A 5,714-nucleotide genomic window follows, 5' to 3' on the forward strand; every position below is an offset into this window, starting at 1 on the left:
AGTTCCTCTGTTTGTTAATCACATGAAAACATGTCTATTTCCTCTTATGGGTCAAGAGATTAGAATAGGGAAATGCAGAACCGTGTGTTTATTTATAGGTTTTCTTTGCAATACCGTAGAGAGCAGATCTATCAAAAGTCCAAATGCAGTAAAATGCTACCAAACAGCAGAAAATTCCTATAAAATGGATAGAACATTCTAAACACAGATACAAAGAATTTGAAATTTGGCTGCATGCTCATGTCCAATTTGAGGGCACATGACTCTGTACTATAATAATGAACTAGGCAATGTACCATGTCACTGTTTAATGTACGACAAAAGGATCTTATGAATAACTTTCCATGTTATTAGTTCTGTTATAATGTCGATTCATTGGGTTTTACAAAGACAAGTGTGCATTTGGCAATAAGCACAACTTAACTAGTTAAATGAGAAAGCGCCCTCTCCTGATGTCAGAAGCAATCTGATTTTTAAAATAAGTGGTTGTTATTGTTGATGGAAGAGTGCTATAGTTTGCCATTGAGGTTGGTTATCACATACGTTTTTAAAGGCACGCAGTTTAAAAAAACAATCACATACATTATCTGAAACTTAATTAGTCACTGTTACAAGTCACACCACTCAGATGACTACATCTGAATAGGATTAGAAGAAAACATCATTTTCCTGTTGTTTGCATCATGCCCTTGACAGCACTTGATGTACAGCAACTTTCCCAATTTCCCATATTGAGGCAATCTATCAGCTTCTGCTGCTGTTTGTGTGGACTTTCACCAGCAACAGGAGAGAGAAAAACATGTAAAACAAATGGGTGGGGAAGGGATTGTTTAGGTACAGAAGCTGAAAGCACGTGCTGTGGGCAAATTTAGCAGTTGAAAACACCTTACTCTCATTCATTTTAAATAACCTAGATTTCACACCGATAATAATGTCCCTTCAGGTTTCATTCAATGTATGCCCAGCCCCCACAAAACACCTACTCCAACAGGAGTTAGCAGTTGCAGTCTTTTGCCCTACTTACATAATGTGACGGCACTACTGAATCTGCAGAAACCAAGACCCCATTCCCAGTCCACCCCATTGGTGCCTTCTGCCCTGAACCAAACAGCACTATCATGGTTTCTCCGAGAGGCAACGTGGTTTAGGAGTAGCAACCGTGTTAGTCTGTATCCACAAAAAGAACAGGAGTACTTGTGGCACCTTCTTGGGCCAGTCAGTTCTGCTCCCTGAGTCTTTGTTTCCCCTCCCACCCTTTGTCTGTTTAGATTGTACACAGTAGGGGGCAGGGCTCCACTTGCTTTTAAATTGTAATTGTGCACGAGAGATGGCCAAGGAGTGGCTGCTGTGTCTGTAGCTCTCCCCTGCTCTGGGCAGCAAAAAGGCTTACACGTTACAGAATTCCCTTCTCAACCCAGGTGAATTTCATCCAATGCAAAGGCTTTGGCCTCTAGGGCTCTCAGTCTGTCTCCGATTTCACTCTGATTTTTATAAAAATCTGATTAAATTTGTGACTCAAGGAACTTGATTCAAACTTGGGTCTTAGACCCCAACCTGTTGTTATTCTAAAATAAAACACTGATTCATTTGGCCATTCAGAAGCTACAAACAAATTTTCTAAAAACAATACACAATTTTCGGTTCTTTTGCTGCACAAATACAATAACTTTGTAATATATTTGAATAAACAGCTGCACTGATAATATTATGAGTCTATACAACTGAGGGGGTTTTCAGGTTCAGTTAAGTTCAAAAAAGAGGCCCCTCCAAGGCCCCCTAATTTCAGTGATGCGCTAATGGCACTGTGATGAGTTGCACTCACCTCCTTGAGTGCCCCTGGTGGCTGAGCGCAGAGCTTCCACTCTCTGCTGCTATCAGCACCTTCTGCAGGCTGTCAGTCAACTTCTGTGGGTCTTCTGTGGCTCAGCCCACTGGTTGAGTCATACAGTCCAAACCTTTTCCAGGGTATAATAAATAGAAGAAGTTCCTTACCCTTCAGGGCCAGTTATAGATGAATAGTGGTTTCCTTCCCATGTGGGGCTTAATTCCCTCTCTAGAATAAAATCAGCAGGATTCCTCTTGAATTCCTGCTACTGATTGTGGCCTGCAATAAGCCCTTTGACTACAGTCTAGGGAGTATCCCATCTCAATGCATCTAGAATTGCCTTGCTAGTGGAAGGCAGCTATTTTTATCTCAGCCTGCTGGGCCTTGACCGGCTTTTGCTGATCTCCAGCTCCAAAATTGCCTTTCTAGGCAAGCCCAGTGGTCTAATACTTACTGCTCTTTTCCTCTTAGAAAGCTGTTTTCTGGGTCAGGGTATAGCAGAGCAGTGGAGCCTCCAGCAGGGGCCCATGAAGATGCACCCCATCACTAGAGCCAATATAATCTCCTGGATCTTTCTGCTACTCCTTTCAAGTATGGCTTCCCTCTGGAGCTTCCCCTTGACTTGTAACCCAGACTACCTTGCTTCTACAGGATGGTGGAAGAGGTGTATGTGACGCTCAGCTCTAATGTCTGCATTCACCAGATGAAAGGCCTGCCATTCTCCTCCCAGCTGTAAGGAAGAACCTGGCACTCCAGAGGTGGGAAATGGTCCAGCTGTCTTCATCACTGGAAGTTCCTGCCCTCTCTGTGCAGGAGCTGGGAAAGTGGCAAGAGGCCTTGGAAGCTCAGCCTGTTTAGATCTGTCTCTGAAGGTCACACTCCAGTGAGACGGGATGTTCTAAGAGTTCAGAAAAGTTTGTAATAAGCATCAGAAAGACCTTTTCTATTATGGCTCAGGACCTTGGAATCAGGACCATCCTTACGCATATGCAGAATATGCAGCTATGTAGGGCATCTGAAAATTTGGGGCACCACTGGGTCTTAGCGTCCATCCTCCCAGCTCTTCCTATCCCTGTTCTGACCCTTCCTGCAGACTCCCACAGCAGGCTTCTGTAGCCTGGTGACTCTTATAACCACTTATATCTCTAATAATTTAAAAATGAAAAAGCCTTCCAGGCTGCCAGACCTATTAGCACAACAGTGAAACTGTTAAAGAGCCATTCAAGTGGTAATGATTCCATTTAACAGGCATTTGCCAACCCTCAGGTATATACTGTCAGTTTTTGAATTTACTAACAAAAACAGTTGTGCATTACTGTAATATTTACTCAGAACATATTAGTCTACGGGACTTTAGTTTAAAATTTGCTTTAAAAAGATTTCATTAGTGAGTTGGTGAAGATTATAAAATCACATCTCTAAAAAATCCTTGCATAGATTTTTAGATGCACCATCATCTTTAGCCTTAAACGCTTGGATCTTCAGACATATAGTTTTTTTAATAAATCCTTCAAAAGACCACCCTTATCTAAAATACGCATTTTAATTTTAATTACTATAGTAAAAAAAACTTGCTTCCAAAGTCTTCCTGTCCTTTCTGTCCATCCCTTTCTCCCTTCACCTCCCCCCCTCCAACCCCCTTGAAGAAAGACCTTAAAGGAATAACACCCCTTTGCTTCCAGATAGCTGGACAAAGAGTTTCCCTTTCTTTACTTCTGACTACCTGATGAACTAGTTTTAAGAGAACCCTCCAGCAAAATCAGGACCTAGTAAGATATAAAGATATTTAGGTTGTTATGCCTAAAATCTTTGGAAACATATTTTTTAAAGTTGGTAAAATTTCATAAACATGGCTATTGTTATGGAGATCACACAAAGTAACTTAGTATTCTCTTTTTCTAAAAGTAATGAACATTGTTATGAACACACTAAACCTTTGTGACTGATTAATTTAAAATAATGTCTTTTTCAGAGAGTTAAATATGTAGTAATCTGACATGATCACTTTATGAAGGCTTAAGAGTACATTTAAAATATAAAATCAGCTTAAAAATACTGATTAAGAAAATGTAAAACAGAAGAGCTGCATCATGTATTCCATAATATTTAGTGTTGTAGTCAGCAAGACAGCTGACTCGCACTTACTACAAAGTTTTTGCAAATAAATCTCTGACAAACTTCAGGGCATATCAAAAAACCTGTGACTGACATTTTTTATTCCCAAATTTGTGCTTTTAATTAGGCACCTTCTGCATGTTCAGTCTTCACCATCTGGCATGCAGTGAAAAACATGCTCCATTTTCTTTAGAAAGAAATGGCAGAAGAGTGTTTTTTTCATTTCCTTCATTTGGATTCATGGATTTGGCTGGAAGGGGGTGAGCAGAGTGGAGGAGGAAAGAGAGGGGGGAGACAGTGGGGAGAAGGCGGGGCCTGGGTGAAGTGGGGCGGGGTCTGGGGAGGACCAGGAGTGGGGTATGGGTGGGGCCATAGGCAGAAGAGGTGGGCTGGGGAGCTAACCTCCCCGAGTGGCAGCTTCACCCACTGCCCATGATAGCAGGTAAGAACAGGTCGGCTCCCGCACACCCAGTGCGCACTGCAGTCTCCTTAGGCAGAGGCCGTATTCACAGAGCCGAATGCACAGGCACTGCGCATTCTGCATGAGGGAGAGGGTGTGGGGCTCTCTGCGGGGAACTATGGCTCTCCACCACCGTGAGGCAAGCCAGGCATCTCGGTATCCTTTGCTGCTCGTCCTTCCCCCCCACCCCAACCTCCCCCTGTCGGGCATAGGGGCACCAGTTTAATAATACTGCATAGGGCCCCATAAATCCTAAGTACAGCCATGCTTGGAGTGTTCTGTTCCTATTGTTCTCATCCCTTTGATACAAATGGGTTAACGACATCACAATAAATAACTAATAATGCTTTACCTTTCTATGGTACCTTCCATCCAAGGGCCTCAAAGTGCTGGGATATGTATGTTAACACAGGCGTTTAAAACCGGTCAACGGGGAGAAACATAGTTTAGACAAGGCCCAGGTATAAAAACACTAAGTATTCTGGTGGTGGTATTGAAATTACTGGGCCTCCAAATTTACTCTAATTGTGGGTTTAACCGTAAAAAGTAAGTAAGTCCATAAGATGTCACAATAACTTATAACAGCAAATGTTAATGGGGAAAAATACAAAAGGGAGACAGAAAGACTGCATTAGTTCAAACAAAAAGGCTGCCTCCTATCATTCAGGGACTATTAAGATTATGCTTGTTAAACAAGAAACATGTGGAACCAGAAATCAGAGACCTCCAACTGGTGTGTCAGAAACTAGGCCTCCATGGGGGACGAAATAATAAGGGGATGGGCTATTCCACCCACCACTTGCTTTGTGGGCCCTTAAAGAAAGAGAAAAATTGGCTACTAGAGTAAGCTTCACCATCAAGGCTACCACCTGCACTGTCCCTGAGATCCTGTTCTGAAAAATGCCCTTACCAGACCAGGCCAGAGAGGGGGAGCCAGACAACATCACCACCTCCAGTGACTAAAATCCAAACACCACCTGGGGTGTGAGACTTTGTCTTTTTCTTCCTGCCCTCCGCACCATCTTTTTCTCCCCTACCTTGTTTTTTCTCCTTCCATTTCTTTCTTTTTTCCTTTTGTCTAATAAGAGCTTGGGTTATCCATCCAAGACTGCACATTTTGCAACACGGCTTGTAAGCCTGTGACCAAAACAAGGCAGCTAAAAGCAATGTCCTAAACAGCCCAATGCCGGAATGAGTTTGCCAGCTCTCGGAGTGTGCTGTACTTATGTTTCTCCAGCAACGAGGTTGCCAGTAAGGGCTTGCCTATATTTACAGCACTGCAGTGGCCCGCTGCATTTGTGCAGTTGCTCCGCT

The sequence above is a fragment of the Dermochelys coriacea genome, chromosome 3 (assembly GCF_009764565.3).
Source record: "Dermochelys coriacea isolate rDerCor1 chromosome 3, rDerCor1.pri.v4, whole genome shotgun sequence".
Lineage (NCBI taxonomy): Eukaryota > Metazoa > Chordata > Testudines > Dermochelyidae > Dermochelys > Dermochelys coriacea.